The sequence below is a fragment of the Balaenoptera ricei genome, chromosome 19 (genome assembly GCF_028023285.1).
Source record: "Balaenoptera ricei isolate mBalRic1 chromosome 19, mBalRic1.hap2, whole genome shotgun sequence".
In the NCBI taxonomy this organism is placed as follows: Eukaryota; Metazoa; Chordata; class Mammalia; order Artiodactyla; family Balaenopteridae; genus Balaenoptera; species Balaenoptera ricei.
The window spans coordinates 13,102,638-13,125,845 of NC_082657.1; the positions used below are offsets into that span (position 1 = coordinate 13,102,638).

Genomic DNA, 23,208 nt, shown 5'->3' on the forward strand with positions numbered 1-23,208 from the left:
ATCAGTTGAGGGGAATTTGGATTGCTTCTACCCCTGAGCTATTATGAATAATGCTGCTATGATCATTTGTGTACAAGTTTTTATGTGGACATATGTTTTCATTTCTCTTGAAAAATATATATATATACTTCTGAGAGGAATTGTTGGGTAATATTAACTCTATGTTTAACCTTTTGAAGAACTTCTCAACTATTTTCCAAAGTGGCTGTACCATTTTACATTCCCACTAGTGGTGTATGACGGTTCTGATTTCTCCACATCTTTGCCAATAATTATTATCTGTCTTTTTGATTATAGCCATCCTAGTAGGTGTGAAGTGTTATCTCACTGTGGGTTTTGTTTGTTTGGTTTTGGTTTTGGGTTTTTTTTTTTGGCTGCGCTGCGCAGCATATGGGATCTTAGTTCCCCAACCAGGGATGGAACCTGTGCCCCCTGCAGTGGAAGTTCAGAGTCTTAACCACTGGACCGCCAGGGAATTCCCCTCACTGTGGTTTTGATTTGTATTTCTTTCATGGCTAATGTTGAGTACTGTTCTTATATTTTAAATATTTATCAGTTTTAATTTCTAATATAGTAAATATTGACAGATAGAACTCACATAAATAAAAGTGCGTTGGGGTCCTCAATAATTTTTAAGAGTGTAAAGATAGTTTAAAGATTAGGCTATCTAATGGCACAAAGTTTAAGAACGAGGGATTGGGGTTTGGATTTACCAAACCCACTTGGTTCCTGACGGTGGTCTCAGATATTGACTCAATAATCCTGTTTAATAATCTTCCCACAAACTTCAGTGGCTTCAGCAAACACTTAGCCTCCTAATCACTGGACTGAGGTCGACTGCAGTGTGTCTGATCTACAGCGGGCTTCAGTGGGTGACTCTGCACCAGCCCCCATGTTAGCTGGGCTGGGCCCTGAGCTGTTGGTTGGATTCAGGTTTATTCTGTATGTGTTTACTCTGCAGCCCAGGCTGAAGGGGACATAATTTCCTCAAGGGCTGGAGTGTTTAACATCACTAGAGTGTTTAAACCTTTGTGCGCTTTGGTGTCTGCTAACATTCTTCCCTTGGCCAAAGCTAGTCATGCGGCCGTGCCCACCATCAACTGGGAGGGAAACTAAATTCTGCCCACTGCAGAAGTGGGAGGAGCCAGTGTTTGCTGATGCCTAATCCCAACCTCAGAGACAGGGGCTCTGCACTCCAGTGTATGCACGGCTGGTTTCCTTTTCCAGTCAGAGAGCTGACTTGCATCCCTCGCAGAGTGTGTCACCGTGTAGGACACCTCCCTGTGCCTGGGCCCTGTCCCTGTATACCACATTCCTAGAGCTGGCTGAACCCAAACGGTCACCCGCTGCCAAAGTTGTAAACTGGGGACCTGCAGGCCCACATTCTGTTTTTAAAAGCGTCACTTACTTGCCACATACCCAGATTGGTTGTTTTCACATGAAATCCCTATTTCTGTCTTAACTTGAAAAATTCTGAAATCTGACCCACATTCTCCCATGGTGACAATTGACTGAGCTGAGTAGTGATCACCAGCCTGACCTTTTCAGTTTGCCCCAGTCCCCTTCCCTCCTTATTGCCCTACACTTGTCTGTCTTCACCCATTTACCTTTTCTCTGTGTCCTTTGTGAGCATATTAAAAAAAAAAAGTGGTAAAATACACATTACATACAATTTTACCAATTGCCAGCTTAACCACTGGAAAGTGTACAACTCTGTGGCATTAAGTACATTTACAGTGTGGTGCAAGCATCACCACTATCTAGTTCTAGAACTTATTCATCACTCCAAATGGAAACCTGGTACCCATTAAGCATCCCTTCCCAATCCTCCTTCCTCCCAGCCCCTGGCAACCACCACTCTGCTTTCTGTCTCTATGGATTATGAACTACTATGAATTTTTAATCACTGCTCCAGATAAACCCTAACTAGTTTGAAAATCAACATATATAGCATGATTTTATTTTGGTTGAAATGTATTTGTATCTGTATCTGTAACACTCGTAGATGTCTGTTGATGGGTAGGAAAAAAATGTCTGAAAAAATATGCCACAAATTCTAAGCAGTAATTACCTATAAGGATTGGGATCAGAAAATATTCACTTCTTGCTTTGCACAGTTAACAAAGAGATGAGAATGTGGGTAACTTTTGCTTTATTTTTGTGTATTCCTTCCCCCCACTCTGTATAAGAAGGAAGAAATACAGAAATACATCTGGGAGGTGTTTCAACTATAAATAGTGGAGCCTGCCCTATATATGGCCTGCTTGTAAGTGAGATAACCAAATAAATCCCTAATTGTTTTAAAACATTTGATTTGGGTTATTCCTGTTGTTTGCACCCTAATTGATACCTTTATAATAACTGTAACAGGCAGATGCTTTTGTCATTTTCTGCAAAAGACTGGTGTTGAGAGATGTTTAGAGACACCAGCTAGCAGATGCCCAGGATTTTTTCTTGCCCTAAATCGTCTGCAGCTGGGAAAGGGTGAGAAACAAACGAATGGCGGAGCTTCCTAGATAAACACCTTCCTTCACTTAGGCTCTGGGTCTAAGAGAGGGTAAAGCCCAAGCGCCAGATCACTAGCGAGGAGAGCTCACACTCAGGGCTGCTGATTTACAACCTGTGGCTCTGGGCCAGGTGGTCTGGGGGAGAATCGCCCTCCTTTTACCAGGTTGGAGTCTATGCAATTGGTGTTCTTCTGGCGCCGTATTGGGGCCGGCTCGTGGCGCCTAACTCACCCCCAGGCTCTTTACGGGAGTTGGGGTGGCAGTGAAGGGATGCCTGGTCTGGGTCCCGACCCCTCCCAATGATGTGTGTGAAGGCATTTTTTAAAAAGATTTTTAACCACATGTTCTGACTAGTTTACTTACAGAACTGAGATTCTTTTTTTTTTTTTAATTTTTATTTATTTATGGCTGTGTTGGGTCTTCGTTTCTGTGCGAGGGCTTTCTCTAGTTGCGGCAAGTGGGAACCACTCTTCATCGCGGTGTGCGGGCCTCTCATTATCGCGGCCTCTCTTGTTGCGGAGCACAGGCTCCAGACGCTCAGGCTCAGTAGTTGTGGCGCACCGGCTTAGTTGCTCTGCGGCGTGTGGGATCCTCCCAGACCAGGGCTCGAACCCGGGTCCCCTGCATTAGCAGGCAGATTCTCAACCACTGCGCCACCAGGGAAGCCCGAAAAGAAGGCATTTTATTCCCCACTTTAAGATGAGCAGACTGAGGATCAAAGGCATAAAGTAATTTGCTCAGAGAATCATTTAATTAGGGAAGGTGCTTCTTTTCTGTTCTAGGTGGACTCTGGATGCATGTAAGATTTCAAATCAAAGAAAGGTAGACATCAGAGTAGTAAACTTCAGCTGACTGATAACATCAAGTGCTGCCAAGTGTGTGTGGAAGATGAAAAGCTCATAAATAATGCTGGTGGGAGTGTAAATTGGTACACTTTTTGGAGAGGAAATCTGATGGTCGTAAAATGCAATTTAAAAACACATATACGGGGGCTTCCCTGGTGGCGCAGTGGTTGAGAATCTGCCTGCTAATGCAGGGGACACGGGTTCGAGCCCTGGTCTGGGAAGATCCCACATGCCGCGGAGCAACTGGGCCCGTGAGCCACAGCTACTGAGCCTGCGCGTCTGGAGCCTGTGCTCCGCAACAAGAGAGGCCACGATAGAGAGGCCCGCGCACCGCAATGAAGAGTGGCCCCCGCTTGCCACAACTAGAGAAAGCCCTCGCACAGAAACGAAGACCCAACACAGCCAAAAATAAAAAAATTAAAAAAAAAAAATAAAAAAATAAAAAAAATAAAAACACATATACGGGCTTCCCTGGTGACGCAGTGGTTAAGAATCCACCTGCTAATGCAGGGGACACGGGTTCGATCCCTGGTCCGGGAAGATCCCACATGCCATGAAGCAGCTAACCCCGTGCGCCACAAGTACTGAGCCTGTACTCTAGAGCCCGCGAGCCACAACTACTGAGCCCGCACGCCTAGAACCTGTGCTCCGCAACAAGAGAGGCCACTGCAATGAGAAGCCCGTGCACGGCAATGAAGAGTAGCCCCCGCTCACGGCAACTAGAGAAAGCCTGTGCGCAGCAACAAAGACCCAACGCAGCCAAAAAAACAAAAACAAAAACAAACAAACAAACAAAAAACAAACCACATTTACACTGAGTCTTCCCTGGTGGTCCAGTGGTTAAGACTTCACCTTCCAATGCAGGGGGTATGGATTCGATCCTTGGGCGGGGAGCTAAGATCCCACATGACTCGTGGCCAAAAACCCAAAACATAAAACTGAAGCAATATTGTAACAAATTCAATAAAGACTGTAGAAAAAAACACATATACCCTACTGAATCACTTTGCTGTACAGCAGAAATTAACACAACATCATACATCAACTATACTTCAATAAAATAAAAAATAAAAACACATATACCCTATGACTTAGCCATTCTGTGTACATAAATCAATCCCACAAAATAATTTGGGCATATAAAGACATAGGCCCAAGGATGTTCACCACAGTTCATTTTCTAATAGCAAAAACTTTGGAAACAGCTTAAGTGCCTCTCAATATAGGACTGGCTAGGTAATTATACTTCAAAAAAATATAGAACAGATCTCAAACAAACTAGCATTATACCTCAAGGAACTAGAAAAGAACAAAATAAGCCCAAAGTTAGCAGTAGGAAGGAAATAATAAAGATTAGAGCAGAAATAAACTTAGAGAATAGGAAAGCAACAGAAAAGATTAACAAAATAAGAGTTGGATATTTGAAAAGATAAACAATATTGACAAACCTTAGCTAAACTCAACAAGAAAAAAAGAGAGGACTCAAATAAAATAGAAATGAATGAGGAGACATTACAGTAGATGCCATGGAAATATAAAGGATCATAAGAGACTGCTATGAGCAACTATATGCCTAGGTTGTTCTAGACAACCTAAAAGAAATAGATATGTTCCTAGAAACATATAACCTACCAAGACTGAATCATGAAGAAATAAAAAATCTAAGCAGACCAATAACAAGTAAGGAAGGAAATTGAATCAGTAATCAAAAATCTCCCAACAAAGAAAAGTCTAGGACCAGATGGTTTCAATGGCAAATTCCACCAAACACTTAAAGAAGAATTAATACCAATCCTTTCAAACTCTTACCAAAAACTGAAGAAGAGGGAACACAAGGGGGGAAAGTGGTGGGGGAGTGGGTGGTGGGATAAACTGGGAGATTGGGATTGACATATATACACTAATATGTATGAAATAGATAACTAATGAGAACCTGCTGTATAAAAAAATAAATAAAATAAAATTCAAAAATTCAAAAAAAATATAGAATACTATGCAGCTGTTAAAAAGAACAAGGTAGAGTTGAACATGCAGATCTGGAAAGAAACCCACAACATATTGTGAAGCCCAAAATCAATATTTAGATAAATTTTCTTAGCATGACCCCATATATAATAAAAAGTAATGCATGCATATGGTTTTCTCTCTATATATACATCTATAAAGATTGTTCATAGAAACAAAGTCTGGAGAAATAAGCACCAAATACCTAACAGGTGTTATTTCTTGGAGTTGGAATGGGCAAACTTTCATTTCTTATTTATATAAATCCCAAACAAGTGATGGAATTGTGGGTGATTTATGCTTTCTTGTTTGCATTTCTGTTTTTGATATTAAACAATACAGAAACTCTTTGAGATACATATCCCACAGATGACAAACTGGGAGCCAGTGATAGAATCCAGCCTGCAGATATATTTCACTTGGCCCACATTGTCATTTTTTTCTAATTGAATAGTCGATAATAGTTGTCAATGTTTTACACTGTGCGATATTTCACATAAAATTTCAGATTCCTGGGTACTTTTGAAAAACAAACAGGAGATCTGGCAACTCTGGGCCTGCATTCATGGCATAGCGACTTGGAGCTGAGTGATGGACAGGTGCCCTCCAGGTAATCAGAAATTGCAGGCTTCCTTATTGTTTTCTCTATCCCAAGACTCAGCATCAGTTGCTATTTATCTTTATACCTGCATCATAATTATTTTTCTTTAAAAATTAACTTGCCATAAAATTAACCATTTTAAAACTGTGCAATTCAGTGGTTTTTAGAATATTTGCAGAACTGTGCAACAATTACCACTACGATTGTCCCTTGGTAGCCATGGGGGATTGATTCCAGGATCGCCACAGGTACCAATATCCGAAGATGCTCAAGTCCCATAGTCAAGTCCCTGTCTGTGGTTCTGCATCCATAGCTTTAACCAACCTCGGATCATGTAATACTGTATGTATTTATTGAAAAAAAAATCCGTGTATAAGTGGACCAATGCAGTTCAAACTCATGTTGTTCAAGGGTCAACTGTATATAATTCCAGAACATTTATACTACTGCTAAAAGAAACCCCAGATCCTGGGAATTCCCTGGTGGTCCAGTGGTTGGGACTCCGTGCTCTCACTACCAAGGGCGCTAAGGGCCCGGGTTCAATCCCTGGTCAGGGAACTAAAATCCCACAAGTCGCGAGGGGCAGCCAAAAAAGAAAAAAGAAAGAAACCCCAAATCCATTAGGTCACTTCTCATTGCCTTCTCCCAGCCACTGGCACCGCTCATCTACTTTCTGTCTCTATTGATTTGCCTATTCTGGACATTTCTTTCTTTCTTTTTCTTTTTTTCTTTTTCTTATTTTTTGGCTGCGTTGGGTCTTCGTTGCTGTGTGTGGGCCTCCTCTAGTTGCGGTGAGCGGGGGCTACTCCTTTGTGGTGGGCCGGCTTCTCATTGCGGTGGCTTCTCTTGTTGCGGAGCACAGGCTCTAGGCACGTGGGCTTCAGTAGTTGTGGCATGCGGGCTCAGTAGTTGTGGCGCATGGGCTTAGTTGCTCTTGCTCCATGGCATGTGGGATCTTCCTGGACCAGGGATTTGAACCTGTGTCCCCTGAATTGGCAGGTGGATTCTTTTTTTTTTTTTTTTTGGCAGGTGAATTCTTAACCACTGCGCCACCAGGGAAATCCCTGTTCTGGACATTTCATATAAATGGAATCATTTGTGTCTGTTTTCTTTCACTTAGTGTAATTTGTTCAAGGTTCATCCATGTGGTAGCATGTATCAATATCAGTACTTAATTCCTTTTAATGGCTGAATAATATTCCATTGCATGGATATAGTACATTTTTTTCCTCCATTATCAGTTGATGGACATTTGATTTGCTTCCACCTGTTGGCTATTGCGAATGATATAAATGCTGATATGAACACTTGTGTAGAAATTTTTGTATGAACACGTGCATCTAGGAGTTGAATTGCTGGGTCATATGGTAACTCTATGTTGAACTTTTTGAGTAACTGCCAAAGTGTAAAATAGTGCCTGCACCATATTACATTCCAAGCAGCAACGTATAATGGTTCCAATTTCTCTACATTCTTGGCAACACTTGTTATTATTATTTTTTATTAGAGTCGTCCTAGTGGGTGTGAAGTGGTAGCTCACTGTGCTTTTATTTGCATTTCCCTGATGGCTAATGATGTTGGGCACCTTCATATATGCTTATTGTCCATTTCTGTGTTGGAAAAATGTCTAATCAAATCCTTTGTTGGTTTTTAAATTGGGTTATCTTTTTGTTGTTGATCTGTGAGAGTTCTTTATATATTTTGAATACTAGACAATAATCATATATGTAATTTGCAAATATTTTCTCCCATTCTCTGAGTTGTGTTTTTACTTTCTTGGTTGTGTCCTTTGAAGCACAAAAGTTTTTACGTCCAATTAATCTTTTTCTTTTTGTCACATCAGAGAAACTTTTGCCTAATCCAGGCTCGTGAGGATTGTGCCTATGTTTTCTTTTTCTTTTTTTTTTTTTAAGCACAAATCTGTCACCCCTGACAGTTTATTTATTTATTTATTTTATGTTTTCTTTTAAGTTTAATAGTTTGGCTCTTACATTTAGGTCTGTGATCCATTTTGAATTAATATTTGTATGATGTGAGGTAGGGGTCCATCTCATTTTTTTGCATATCCAGTTGTCTATCCAGTTGTCCCAGCACCATTTGTTGGAAAGATTATTTTTTCCCAATTGAATTGTCTTGGCACCCTTGTCAAAAATAAATTGGCCACATTTGTTTTTCTCTGTCTGATTTATTTCACTTAGCATGATACCCTTCAGGTCTGTCCATGTTGCCGCAAATGACAAGATTTCATTCTTTCTTATAGTAAGTCAGACAGAGAAAAACAAATGCTGCATGATTTCACTTATACATGGAATCTAAAAACCAAAACAAATGAACAAACAAAACAAAACAGAAATGGATTCAAAGATACAGAGAACAAACTGGACATTGTCACAGGGGAGGGTGGTAGGGGGATGGATGAAATAGGTGAAGGGGATTAAGAGTTATAAACTTCCAGCTATAAAATAAATAAGTCATAGGGATATAATGTACACATAGGGAATAAAGTCAATAATATTGTAACAACTTTGTATGGTGATGGATGGTAACTGGTCTTATTGTGATCATCGTTGCCTAATGTATAAAAATATTGAATCATTATGTCTTATACCTGAAACTGATATAATGTATGATAATTATAACTCAATAAAAAATAAAAAGAAATAAATTGACCATAGATATATGGGTTTATTTCTGGACTCTTAATTCTATTCTACTTTTCTATGTCTATTTTTATGCCAGCATCATACAGTCTTAATTAAGACTAAGCTTTGTAGTAAAAATGGAATTAGAAAGTGTGAGTCCCCCAATGTTCTTTTTTTTTTTTTCAAGTTTGTTTTAGCTATTCTGGATCCCATGCAATTCCATATGAATTTTTGGATCAACTTGTCAGTTTCTGCAAAAAAGGCAGCTGGGATTTTGATAAAGATTGCATTGATAAATTTGGGTAGAACTGCCATATTAACAACTAAGAGTTCTGATTCATGAACATGGGATGTCTGTCCATTTATTTAATTCCCTTCAACAGTGTTTGTAGTTTTCAGTGTAGAAGTCTTGCACTTCTTTTGTTAAATGTATTCCTATGTATCTCTATATTTTTGATACTATTGCAAGTGGAATTGTTTTTCGAATTTCCTTTTTGAATTGTTCATTGCAAGTGTATAGAAATAAACTGATTTTTGTATATTGATCTTGTATCCTACAACTTTGCTGAACTAGTTTATTAGTACTAATAGATTTTTGTGGATGTCTTAAGATTTTATATATGTATACAAGATCATGTTATCTGCAAATAGAAATAGTTTTACTTCTTTCTTTTTCATCTGGATACCTTTTATTTCTCTTTATTGCCTAATTTCCTTGGCTAGAACCTCTGATAAAATGTTGAATAAAAGTTGTAAGACAGAATATCTTTATTTTGGTCCTGGTCCTGATCTTAGTGAGAGAGCTTTTAGTCTTTTACTGTTAAGTATGATATTATTGTGGATTTTTTGGTGGGATTTTGTCAAATGCTTTTTTTTTTGCAACTATTGAGATGAGCATGTGGTTTTGGTCCTTTATTCTATTAATATGGTATATTTCGTTGATTGATTTTCTTTTTTTTTTAAACTTTTTTACATTGCAGTATAGTTGATTAACAATGTTGTGTTAGTTTCAGGTGTACAGCAAAGTGATTCAGTTATACATATACATGTATCTATTCTTTTTCAAATTCTTTTCCCATTTAGGTTGTTACATAATATTGAGCAGAGTTCCCTATGCTATACAGTAGGTCCTTGTTGGTTATCCATTTTAAATATAGCAGTGTGTACATGTCAATCCCAAACTCCCAATCTATCCCCCCTCCACCCTTCCCCCCTGGTAACCATAGGTTCGTTCTCTAAGTCTGCAAGTCTGTTTCTGTTTTGTAAATAAGTTCATTTGTATACATTGACTGATTTTCATATGTTGAGCCAAATTTGTGTTCCTGGGATAAATCCCACTTTGTCATGATGTATAATCCATTTTTTTAAAATGATAGTGGATTTGGTTTGCTAGTACTTTGTTGAGGATTTTTGTGTCTATATTCATAAGAGATATTGGGCTATAGTTTTCTTTTTTTATGATTGTATTGTTCAGGTTTTGGGGTCAGGATAATACTGGCTTCATTGAGTGAGTTGGAAAGTGTTCCCTTCTCTTCAGTTTTTGGGAAGAGTTTGTGAAGGATTGGTGTTAATTCTTTAAATGTTTGGTAAAATTCACCAGTGAAGCCATCTGGATCTGAGCTTTTTTTTGTAGGAAGTTGTTTGATTACTAATTCCTCTTGAGTCAATTTTGTTTTGTTTCTTTTTGCCACACCGCATGTGGGATCCTAGTTCCCCAACCAGGGGTCAAACCCACACCCCCTGCATTTGAAACATGAACTCTTAACCACTGGACCACCAGGGAAGTCCCCTTTCTTGGATCAGTTTTGGTAGTTTATGTCTATCTAGGAATTTTTGCATTTTTTTTTTTAAATATGAGCAATGTAATTTTTTAAAAAATTTATTTATTTTATTTGTTTTATTTTTGGCTGCATTGGGTCTTCGTTGCTGTGCACGGGCTTTCTCTAGTTGCAGCGAGCAGGGGCTACTCTTTGTTGCAGGGCAGGGGCTTCTCACTGCGGTGACTACTCTTGTTGCAGAGCACAAGCTCTACGTGCACGGGCTTCAGTAGTTGTGGCACGTGGGCTCAGTAGTTGTGGCTCACGGGCTCTAGAGCACAGGCTCAGCAGTTGTGGCACACTGGGCTTAGTTGCTCCGCAGCATGTGGGGTCTTCCCGGACCAGGGCTGGAACCCGTGTTCCCTGCATTAGCAGACGGATTCTTAACTACTACGCCACCAGGGAAGCCCCGGAATTTTTGCATTTTATCTAGGTTATCTAATTTATTGGCATAAAATTTTTCATATTCTCTTAGAGTCCTTTTTATTTCTGTAAGATCAGTAGTAATGTCCCCCTTTTCATCCCTGATTTCAGTAATTTGAGCCTTCTCTCTTTTTTCCTTGGTCAGTCTAGCTAAAGTTTTGCCAATTTTGTTGCTCTTTCAAAGAACCATCTTTGGTTTTGTTGATTTTTCTCTATTGTTTTTCTATTATCTATTTTGTTTATTTCTGCTTTAATCATTATTGCTTCCTTCCTTTTATTCTAGGTTTAGTTTGCTCCTATTTTTTTCCAGCGTCTTAGATGAAGTTTAGGTTATTGATTTGTGATTTTAAAAATATAGTCATTTACAGGTATACATTTTCCTCTGGGCAGTGCTTTCACAGTATCCCATAAGATTCGTATGTTGTATTTTCATTTTCATTCATCTCAAAGTATTTCCTAAATTCCTTGTGATTTCTTCTTTAATTCACTGGTTATTTAAGAGTGTGTTGCTTAATTTCCACATATTCATGAATTTTCCAGATTTTGTTCTGTCATTGATTCTTAATTTCGTTTAATTTTATTGTTGTTGGAGAACATACTTTGTATGATTTAAATCCTTATAAATCTATTGAAGTTTGTTCTATGGCCTAAGCTGGTGGTTCTGTCTTGGAGATTGTTTCATGCATGTTTGAGAAGAGTATGTACTTCTGCTGTTGTTGGATGACATGTTCTATAGGTGTCTGTTATGTCTAGTTGTTTATAGTGTTGTTCACATCTTCTATTTTCTTGTTGATCTTCTGTCTAGCTGTTCTGTTCACTACTGAAAGCAGGATGCTGAAGTCTCCAACTTTTTTTTTTTTTTTTTTGGCTGTACCACGCGGCTTGTAGGATCTTAGTTCCCTGACCAGGGATTGAACCCGGGACCTGGCAGTGAAAGCCGAGTCCTAACCACTGGACTGCCAGGGAATTCCCACCAACTATTATTGAATTGTTTATTTCTTCCTTTAATTCTATTAGTTTTTGCTTTATGTATTTTGGGCTCTTTTGTTAGGTCATATGTATTTATAATTATGTCTTCTTTTTTTATTGAAGTATAGTTGATTTACAATATTGTATAAGTTTCAGGTATATAGCAAAGTGCTTCAGTAATTTTTTTTCAGATTATATTCCATTATAGGTTATCATAAAATACTGAATATAATTCCCTGTGCTACACAGTAAATCCTCATTGCTTATCTATTTTATGTATAGTAGTTTGTATCTGTTAATCTCATATTCCTAATTTGTGCCTCCTTCCTTTCCCCTTTGGTAACCATAAATTTGTTTTCTATGTCTGTGAGTCTGTTTCTGTTTTGTATATAGATTCATTTTATTATTTTAGCTTCCACATGTAAGTGATATCACGTAGTATTTGCCTTTCTCTGTCTGACTGACTTCATTAAGTATAATATTCTCTAGGTCCATGCACATTGCTGCAAATGGCAATATTTCATTTCTTTTTATGGCTGAGTAATGTTCCATTATATATATGTATATATGTGTGTATATATATGTATATGTACACATATACATTACATCTTCTTAAGCCAATCATCTGTTGATGGGCACTTGGGTTGTTTCCATGTCTTGGCTATTATAAATAGTGCTGCTATGAACACTTGGGGTGCATGTATCTTTTTGAATTAGAGTTTTCATTTTTTCCAGATATATACCCAGGAGTAGGATTGCTGGATCATATGGTAGCTCTATTTTTAGTTTTTAAAGAACCTCCATACTGTTTTCCATTGTGTCTGCACCAATTCACATTCCCACCAACAGTCTACAAGGGTTTCCTTTTCTTCACACCCTCTCCAGCATTTATTATTTGTAGACTTTTTGATGGTAGCCATTCTGACCAGTGTGAAGTGATACCTCATTGTGGTTTTGATTTGCATTTCTCTAATAATTAGTGATGTTGAGCATCTTTTCATGTTATGTCTTCGTGATGGATTGATTCTTTTATTATTATAAAATGTCCTTCTTTGTGTCTAGTAAAAATGTTTGTCCTAAAGCCTATTTTGTCTGATGTTATTATAGCCACTCCAGCTGTATTTTAACTACTGTTTGCATTGTATATCTTTCCATCATTTTACTTTCAACCTAAAATTTTGAACCTAAAGTATGTCTCTTTGTGACAGCTTATAGTTGGATCATGTCTTTAAAAATCCATTCTGTGGGAACTCCCCGGTGGTCCAGTGGTTAGGACTGGTGCACTCACTGCCGAGGGCCCGGGTTTGATCCCTGGTCAGGGAACTAAGATCCCACAAGCTGCGCAGCACAGGCAAAAAAAAAAAAAAAATCCATTCTGCAAATCTCTGCCTTTTAAATAGAGTGTTTAATCCATTTGCACTTATTATAATTACTAGAGGTAGGCTTTATGTCTGCTATTTTGCTATTTGTTGTCTATATGTCTTTTGTCTATTTTTGTTCCTCTATTCTTCCATTACTGCCCTCTTTTGTGTTAGATATATATTTTTTCTAGTGTGCTATTTTAATTTCCTTGTTTATTTTAATATGTATTTTTGCATATTTTCTTAACATTTGCCTCAGGCCAGAATTTCTTGGTTCTTTGCATGTCTCAAAATAGTTTTTGTTGGAAACTGAACACTTTGACTGTTATAATGGGTAACTTTGGAAATCCTATGCTCCCCTCTTCTCCAAGTTTGTTTTTGTTGCCATTTGTTATAGTAGTTATTTGTTTAGTGATTTTTTCCAACTTTTCTAAACTCATCCTATAAAGTGTGTGTTCTTTGTTGTGTGTGGATCTTGAAATCTCCACTCAGTTAGCTTATGGATTAGCTAATGATTGCAGAGATTTCCTGAAATGCCTGGAACCAGCATGTCTTCCAATTTTGCCGAGGGACTCTGTGTGTTGGGGCATGCTTTAACACTTAGGCAGTTTAAAACTCTGCCTTAGCCTTCACTTTCTGCTGGGGCAGAGCCTCAAGGTCAGCACAAGGTGAGAGCTTAGGACTTTCTCAGGTCTTTCTTGAGCAGGCACACAACCTCGGGCATACTCATAGCTCTATGGATGGGCATGGCTTTCTAGATTCTCAGAATATGTCAGAGATTTTCAAAGCTCCCATGGACATCTCATTCTCCAGGTCTTCCTTTTAAGCTTTTTGGTTAGTATACTGTTTGCTTGTACTATTATCCACAACTTCAGGCAGCCATGCAGACATGGAATTAAACAATTGCCTGTAATTTTTTTTTTTTAACAAATGCCACCCCCACCCCACCCCCACTGAGAAGGCTTTTTCCAGTGGGAAAACTCTAATGTAAAATACAAGACCATTGCAAGTAGGGTCTTCCAGGGACCCACCAGACAGGGCAAATAATGACAACTCTTTGTGAATGTGGCTTTATAAGTGCTCCAGCCCTGTTGTACTCCCTCTGGTGATTGAAGGCTGCTGGTTTTCACCTTAATGAGAGCTGTTGTTTTTCAAGCCTACCGCGGAGCTAGAGTGGAGGAGATGGGACAAAGGCAAGTTAAAATGCCACAAATCTCACTGTTCTTACTGAGATTCAGCCATTTTTCTTGAATAAATGTTCCCCACATTGCTGCAAGCCTTTGATTAATTTCCAGAATTCCAGACTTTTTTTTTTTTTTTTGCACGTTTTCTCACTAATTTTATGGAGGAGAAAAATTTTTGGTAGACCTTACTCCACCCCTCATGCTGATGCCACCCCTATTATTTTTCTTATAATATAGAATTATTAATATGCACCCTTGTCCCTATCTAATGTGATGAGAGTAGAGATGAGAATGTGGCATACTTCCAGAAAAATATTATGGTGGTCATCTGGACTGTTTGTAACTACTCAGTTTCTCCTCCTTCACACCCCATTAGGCATAGCCATATGACATGCTTTGGTCAATGAAATATAAGCAGAACTGATAATGTGTAATTTGTTTCTTCCCTTCCCCATTGCTGTAGAGATGATGGAAACACAGTCTGAGATGAATCTCCATCAGACTGGTTCCTTTAGTGACTAAAATGAGTATAGCCTCCTGTTGAGCCATAGCGGACATGTAGCATGAGCAAATAAATATACTCGTACTATGTTAAAGCATCAAGATTTTGGGGGCTGTTTGTTACTGTAGCATAACTGAGCCTATCCTGGGTGGCATAAGTGCATAAAGCCATACTTGTTTGTGGCAGTTAAGAGCATTTCTACATGTTCTATGTGCCTGGTGGGCCTGTGTTGAAAGAATGCAAAATAAGATATGATTATGAAATAAACCACAGTAAGAAATGATGACACACAGAATACTTAAAACTCAGTACATTAAATAAGAGAGATATAGGACCTATATGAAATGAACTCTATAAAATCATTTCTGAGAACATTAAACAAGAGCTGCACAAGTGAAAAGCCATGCTTTTGAATAAGGACCTTAAAAATTTAATCATATAATTTCTCCTAGAACATAAATTCAACATGGTGCCGATTAAAATCCTCAAAGGACTTTTTAATTGAGTAAAATAATCTTACAGCTTATATGGAAGAAGGATGTCTCATAAAAAGCAAGAAGATTATGCAAATAAAGAAAACTGAGGACTTCCCTGGTGGCACAGTGGTTAAGAATCCACCTGCCGATGCAGGGGACACGGGTTCCATCCCTGGTCCGGGAAGATCCCACATGCCACGGAGCAACTAATCCCGTGCACCACAACTACTGAGCCTGTGCTCTAGAGCCCACGAGCCACAACTACTGAACCCATGTGCCACAACTACTGAAGCTCACGTGCCTAGAGCCTGTGTTCTGCAACAAAGAGAAGCCACCACAATAAGCGCACACACCACAGGGAAGAGTAGCCCCCCGCTTGCCGCAACTAGAGAAAGCCCATGCGCAGCAACAAAGACCCAATGCAGCCAAAAATAAATAAATAAATAAACTGAGAGGAGGTTAATCTTATCAGATATTTAAACTCTCCATAAAGCCATTGAAATAAAAATAGTGTAGTACTGCCATGTGACTAGGCAGATATATCAGGGACATTAGAAATAGAGCCCAGGGGACTTCCCTGGTGGCACAGTGGTTAAGAATCTGCCTGCCAATGCAGGGGACACGGGTTCAATCCCTGGTCCAGGAAGATCCCACATGCCATGAGGCAACTAAGCCCGTGTGCCACAACTACTGAGCCTGTGCTCTAGGGCCTGCGTGCTGCAACTACTGATCCCGCATGCTGCAACTACTGAAGCCCACGTGCCTAGAGTCTGTGCTCCGCAACAAGAGAAGCCACCACAATGAGAAGTCCGCACACCGCAGCGAAGAGTAGTCTCCACTCACAACAACTAGAGAAAGCCCGCGTGCAGCAGTGAAGACCCAATGCAGCCAAAAAAAAAAAAAAGAAATTGAGCCCAGAAAAGATATGATTTTATCACATGTGAAGGTGGTATTTGAATTTGGTAGGAGAATGGCTTATTTTAAAAATGATGCTGATATAACTAGAAGAAAATAAAGTACGATCCCTATATCATGCCATACAGGAGACAAATTCCAAATGGACAAAATACTCAAGGATAAAAAATCAGTAAAAATCTTAGAAGAAAATTGAAAAAATTTTATGTACAATTTTATGAAGGGCAGGTCCCTTTAACTAAGATAAGAATCTTAAGTCCATATAATAAAATATTAATATGTTTGACAATATAAAAATCATATGGCTGATGATGACCATAAATAAGGCAGTGGGTGAAATTGTAACATGCAAGGCAGATGAAAGATAGTTGTACAAATAAAAGAATAATAAGTAGAAGATTGGGCAAAGGATATAGATAGACAAATTATAGAATAAAAAATCCAAGAAGCCAATAAACATATTAAAAGATGCTCTGCCTTTAGTATCCAGGGAAGTGGAAGTTAAAGCAAAAGTGAGATATCATTACATATCCATTCATTGGCAAAACAGAAAATGACTTGTAAGGCCAATGCTGGTTGGAATGCTGGGAAAAGATCCTCTCACATATTGCTGGTGGCAGTGTAATTTGTTACAAAAATTCGGGAAATCAATCTGGCATTATATATTGAAATAAAAAAATACACATACCCTTCAACCCAGAAATATTCTATAGGTCTATTCTATGGAAACAAAAGCATCAGTACATAATACGTGCATAATCTCATATACGTGTGAGATTTTCATTATATCAGAATTTGTAGAAGCAGAAAACTAAAACAATCATAATAACCATTAGTGAGAATTTGAATAAATTGTGGTGCATCAAGTTTATGAAATACTATGTAGACAGATAAAAGAATGAGTTAAACACAAGCCAAACTTGAGATTTTAGATAGTGTTGTGAGAATTTCAACATCAAGAGATGGATATATAATGTGACACTATATTTGTAAAACAAAGACAAAATTCATGTGTGTGTGTGTGTGTGTGTGTGTGTGTGTGTGTGTTGTGGGTGTGTATAAAGACATCCTATCACACATCGGTAGAAAAATCCCAGTATAACACATAAAAAAGAAGACTTAGAATTATGCTGGAACTTCCTCTTATTTACACTTGTGAAGGTTCTCACAGGTCTCTGAGGTGGAGGAGTTAGATTTGATATTAGAAACTATAGTATAGTTTTCATATTTAGTTACTTACAAATAGGTACAGTAAATTCTTTAGTTTCTCATAAAAATAAAAACTTATGACCAACATATTAAAAAATGTTGCATGATGAAAAATATGGTGAAATAAAAAGAATTGAAATTTTAAGTTTTTTTTGTTTTTTAAGAAACTTTTTAATAGAAGCATGACATACAGAAGAATGCATGATGGATAAATGCACAGCTTGATGAATTTTCTAAAGTGAATATACCCATGTTACCACCACCCAATCAAGGAACAGAACGTTAACAGGGTCCCAGATAGTTCCTCTCATGCCTCTTCCAATACTACCGCTTTCTTCCTTCTGAGAGGTAAACACTATCTTGTCTTCTAATAGGTGAGTTTTTCTGGGATTTGACCTTTATGTAAGTGAAATCATTCTGTACTCTTTTGTGGCTGGCTTCTTTTGCTCAACATTATATGTGGAATATTCATCCAAGTTGCTGTATATAACATCAGCTCATCCATTTTATTATTGTACAGTATATCATACAACTCATTGCTGGAGGAATTATGCACATTCTGTGTGACTCCATTGGGAGAAGACTATTACAAGCTTGTACGTAGTTTCTTTCAGACTTTGCTCATGTACCTTTTCCCTTTGCTGATTTTGCTTTGTCTCCTTTGTATCCCTTAATAAGGATAATAAATTATAGCCACGAGTATGACTAGATGCTTAATCCTATGAGTCCTCTTAGTGAATTGTTGAACCTGGGGGTGGTGGTCTTGGAGACCTCTGATACAGATGGTGTCAGAAGTGGGATTTGCTAGACCCACCCCTGACTCACTGAAATGAAGATGAAGGGGTGGGCTAAGATGAAACTTTGGTTCCTGGGTGACTGTGGAGTCATCCATGGTATGAAACAGCACTGAGCTGCAGTCTGTTGTGAGAGGTAAAAGTTACTTATGGAGTATGAAACTAATAGATCATCTCCAGGACAGTTGGCTCGCTGGATGCCCTGGCTGCTTTTGGCCATGCTGGCTAAAGTGAGGGGGAACAATGCAGCCTTAGTGATGCTTCTAGTTTCTGTTTTCTCCTCCAGGCAGAGGAGAAAAGTCTTTTAAATCCTCTCTTCCCTTCTCCACTTGCATTCCAGCCATTATTTTTCCTGAAAGCTGTATTATTAACTTTGTAAATGCTAACTTTACTACTAGAGGTTTGAGTAAACTTTCAATGAGGAAAAAAAAAAAGAGGGAGGTATTTTAATTGCTTTGTATCTTGTTACTCTTGCATATGGATGTATGATAAAATTGACATAAAATGTTAAATGCTTTTAATTTCATAAATGCTAGAGAGATCATCCGTATAGGAAAAGTGGCAAAGAAAAAGTGTTAGGGGAACACAAATTCCTTGCTTTTTGCCACTGATGGGTGGATTAGAATTAACGTTTTTTTTGGTGTTTTTTGGGGTTTTTTTTTTTTGGCCGCACCATGCGGCATGCGGGATCTTAGTTCCCTGACCAGGGATTGAACCCATGCCCCCTGCACTGGGAGCACAAAATCTTAACCACTGGACCACCAGGGAAGTCCTGTGAATTAAATTTTTTGAGTATTGGAAACAGAACAAGTTTCCATAGGTGATGATCTTTTACCATGATTTTTGCCTATTGGAGTCAAAGGAAGAAATGAGACAACATAAAAAGAGGCAATCTCCAGATGGAGATACACTTTTGGAGTTTTAAGAAGCAATTTTCAGTGAGTGCACTTCTACTTGCTAGATGGGATGCTGCTGGATTCATGAATCGCTTAATAAAGCCAATTAGATCTTCAAAAAAAAAAGCAATTTTCAGTTTGCTAATAAGCTCTTGTGAAATCGTGTATCTGACAACTCTTATTTTTTTATTAAAAAATTTTATTTTATATTGGAGTATAGTTGATTAACAATGTTGTGTTAGTTTCAGGTGTACAGCAGAGTGGTTCAGTTATACATATACATGTATCTATTCTTTTCCAAGTTCTTTTCCCATTTAGGTTATTACAGAATATTGAGCAGAGTTCCCTGTGCTATATAGTAGGTCCTTGTTGTATATCTGACAGCTCTTAGAGGCTGATGATTTTCTGGCCTGAGGTTTACATTTTGAGTGGATCAATTTGGACTCTAAGTTTGACAAGATAACAAGGGCTTAGGAAAATCTTGCTTGTCACTGGGGCTTGGAACATGGCTGTCTGGCGCTGTAGTGTCTTTGCTGAGGCTGAAGAAAATCTGCTGGCTTTTTAAAAATTCTGAATCAACAGATCCTAATTCCCTGGTGCTGTCTCTAAGTGAAAACCTGCTATGAGCTGTGCTGAAATGAAAGCAGGTATAGCTCAATAAATAGAACTCACACTCTAGGACTGTTACAGATTTAGGGCATCCCTCTGTGGGGGCCAAAACTGTGACAACATTGTGCATGCTGGCTGGACCATCTGGGTCACTCACAGGTGCCCACAGGAAAGGGTTTATTCTCTGATAGGACCATCTAAAATTGAGCTTCCAATAAGCTCTGTGTTTCTAATGCCAGGTAATTGCTTTTCTAACTCGTGATTCCTGCCCCAAAGCTGCAAGTTGAAGGAGGACATCACAAGGACTGTGACCCCTCCACCCACTCCTGACAGATCTGGCTCTTGACCCCTCTCTTGGGGGATGTCTCATTCCTGCTGACTTGTGTTCAACTTTCTGGATTAGATGCAGTTTGCAACAATGGACTGATAGCCTGCCTCTACTTTTTTCACCTTCCTCCTGGTACACACATCTTAGGAAGGCAGTTTGATTATTAAATACAGCTACCCCAGAAAGGGATTGATCTTTTCTAGACTACTTACCCAATAAATGATCAGGATTAAGGGGGTGGAAGGTTATGTAAACCCATTTTGAAATTTTTGAAAATTCAGGATTCCATCCTGACCAATTTCTGAACAGAACGTGTCATTCTGTTTGTTATATAAATTTTTTTTCTATGAAAATACTTTCGTTTCTCTTTCACACAACTTTTCCAGACGACAGGTCTGAGTGAGAGTAGGGAATGATTGAAAAAAAATGTGAAGTTATGACTGCCGAGTGAGACACACTACTTTTGTAACAATGAAGAAAAAAAAAAAACCCTCTCAAATCCCAGCATCTGAGGGAAGCAAGGAAGAGAGGGAGTGCATTAATGATCTTTTGCTTTTCAAAACTACTCCTGGAAGCTTTCCCTTCCTAAAGAAAAATGCCTCTGCTGTTTTTCGAAACTGCTGCATGTACTTTGAATTCTAATTGACTGTTGACCCTACAATCACACCTGACAGAACTGATGAGGAGACAACAGGAGGTGACCCTGGCTCCTGCACATTGCAGGCAAAACATCTTTAGATGTTGTCCACACCTGTGAGGCAGATGACGGGTGTAATGGAAAAGCAAGCTGTTTGGAACTGACTGCCTCGGGCATTCCTTCTGAAAGCAAGGACTGAACTGAACCATTTGGACTGGTCTGGCAACCTTGGGGCAGGAAGGCCCAGGGCAGGCGGCCACGCTGGGGGCTCTGTGAACCCGTTCTGCCTGACCAATGCGTGTCCTGCTTGGGGTGCCCTAACAATTGTAAACTCTTTGCTTCCAGGGGAACCGCCTGTGCCCTCTGGGGTTGTTCTTCTCATGTGTGAGGTGCCCTGACACGGCCTCAGCCCTGGAAGGCTTTGGGGTCAGCTTCAGCTTCCTGGCCAGAGTGTGCTGTGCCTGAGTTGATGCTTCAGGCCAGGCAAAAAAGTTCAAACAGAAACTTGAGGAGGAAGCCACTTGGATTTCTTTTTGAACTCTGGCAGCGGATTTTTGCCCGGGGTAAAAATCTGAGTTCTCAGCCTCTTTCTGAGTCTAGATTGGTAAATACTCCAAGGGAGAAAGTCACTGTGGGTCATCAGTGGTAATTTCCCATACCCTATAAAATTTTCAGGTCTCACCTGTTGTTCTCAAGGCCCCTCTCACTAATGGGACTTTATCTCCTTCGTACCTGGATACCTTGGGAAATTCAACTCTGGTTTTCTGAGGTTTTGGTTTAGTTACTTAGCCTCCTGCCCGGCCACATTTTGCTATTCAGCAAATGTCTTAAGTAGGAAATCAGTTTCTTGAAGCCCCTGAAATCTCCATTTGATCCCTGCCACCCTCATACAACTTCCAAAAGTTCTGCTGGTTTCTCTATGTCTCAGCAGTGGCCCTGTTCCTGCGCCAAGTCCAGATTCACAGTCTTTGTGGTTTTTTTTTTTTTTTTCGGCTGCACCCCACGGCATGTGGGATTTTAATTCCTTGACCAGGGATCGAACCCATGCCCCCTGCAGTGGAAGTGAGGATTCTTAACCACTGGACCGCCAAGGAAGTCCCCAGATTCACAATCTTTGGACCATACCCAGAATTTGCAAAGCACCTAGAGAGACATGAGGATCCTCAGCATTTGTCTGAAGATTCTTCCCTCTCTGGAATTTTATTTCCCCAATCCTTGTTGCTTTCACAGCTCTCTGATACCTTTAAAATATGCTCGTAGTAATTGATCTGGCTTTTCTAGTTGTTCTGAGCAGAAACATTGGCTTGCTTCAAACTACGCCATCCTACCCAAACATGAATGTCTTCTATTTTTTTCTGTTTAAATAAACTTTATTGTGTTATAATTTACATACAATAAAATGTATCACTGTAAGTGTACAGGTCAATGAGTTTTGACCAATATATATTTGACCCATGCAACCATCACTACAATCAAGATATAAAACATTTCCACCACCCCAATATGTTCTGTCAAGTTCCTTTGGAGTAAATTCCACCTCCTTCCCCAGTTACAGGCAACTAGGCAACCACTGATCTGCTTTCTGTCACTACAGATTTGACTTTGCTAGAATTTCACAAGAATGGAATCAATATAGTATGTACCCTCTTGTGCCTGGCTTATTTGCTCAGCAAAATGTTTTTAAGCTTTATCCTTGGTATTGTATCAGTTATCCATTCTTGAGCAGAATTCCGTGCAATTATATCATTGTTCATTGCTGAACAGTGTTCCTGTCTGTGAATATACTATAATTGGCTTATCTGTTCACTGGGTGGTTTCCAATTTTGGGCTATTATGAATAAAGCTGCTATCAACATCATGTATAAGTCTTTGTGTGACATACATTTTCATTTCTTTTGGGTAAATACTTAGAAGTGAAACTGTTGAGTTGTATGGTAAGTATGTTTAACGCGACAAAAATTATTTGGAATTGTCCTCCAAAGTGGCTTTAACATTTCACTTTCCTGCCAGCAATATATGAGAGGTCCAGTTGCTCTTCATCATTTGTCTTTTACATTTTGAGTGGTTGTGTAGTGGTATCTCACTGTAGTTATTTATTTATTTATTTATTTATTTATGGCTGCATTGGGTCTTCATTGCTGTGCACAGGCTTTCTCTAGTTGCGGCAAGCAGGGGCTACTCTTCACTGCGGTGCGCAGGCTTCTCATTGCGGTGGCTTCTTTTGTTGCGGAGCACGGGCTCTAGGCGCGTGGGCTTCAGTGGTTGTGGCTTGTGGGCTCAGTAGTTGTGGCTCACGGGCTCTAGAGCGCAGGCTCAGTAACTGTGGCACACGGGCTTAGTTGCTCTGCGGCATGTGGGATCTTCCCCGACCAGGGCTCGAACCCATGTCCTCTGCATTGGCAGGTGGATTCTTAACCACTGAGCCACCAGGGAAGCTCTCACTGTAGTTTTGTGTCTCCCTGATGACTAACGATGCAGAGCATTTTTTC

The 23,208-nt window shown here is 39.2% G+C and overlaps 1 long non-coding RNA gene across 1 annotated transcript in view; it reads left to right on the forward strand.

Annotated features, from left to right (window-relative positions):
- The window catches only part of LOC132352895 (uncharacterized), a 114,296-nt gene that overhangs the window by 29,793 nt on the left and 61,295 nt on the right, over positions 1-23,208 (forward strand). The window lies entirely within an intron of this gene.